General features: G+C 34.6%; 1 pseudogene; it reads right to left on the reverse strand.

Moving 5' to 3' along the window:
- LOC120595222 (uncharacterized) lies at window positions 1–115 on the reverse strand (annotated as a pseudogene).
- Between the last annotated feature and the right edge of the window lie 307 nt (window positions 116–422).

Below are 422 nucleotides of genomic sequence, written 5' to 3' on the forward strand. Positions count from 1 at the left end.
CACCTACAGCACCTGGTCTTCCTAGGTGGTCTCCCATCCAATTACTTACCAAGCCCAACCCTGCTTAGCTTCCAAGATCAGATGGGAGCTTATTCAGGGTGGCAAGGCTGTAGACACTAAATTATAAATATATTTTGCCTCAAATATTTAACTTTTCTACATGACCAATGGATGACAACTTCTTCTGATCCCGGTACTGAAAAGGAACATGGGAGGATATGAAGACAAATGTCATGTGAGAAAAGCACTAAATAAATATATGTGAGAAAACTAATGATTTTAAATTTTCACAATGGGACAAAAGAGATACACTTAAAAAATATGAAAAGTATGAATGCTACTTATCTGATTTCCTGAAAACTGTAAATATTTACAGTAAAAAATATTTTGAGCAACTAAGAAATTCAAAGTGATAGCATTCA

Source organism: Pteropus medius, unplaced genomic scaffold, assembly GCF_902729225.1.
Source record: "Pteropus medius unplaced genomic scaffold, Ma_sr-lr_union100, whole genome shotgun sequence".
Taxonomy (NCBI): Eukaryota; Metazoa; Chordata; class Mammalia; order Chiroptera; family Pteropodidae; genus Pteropus; species Pteropus medius.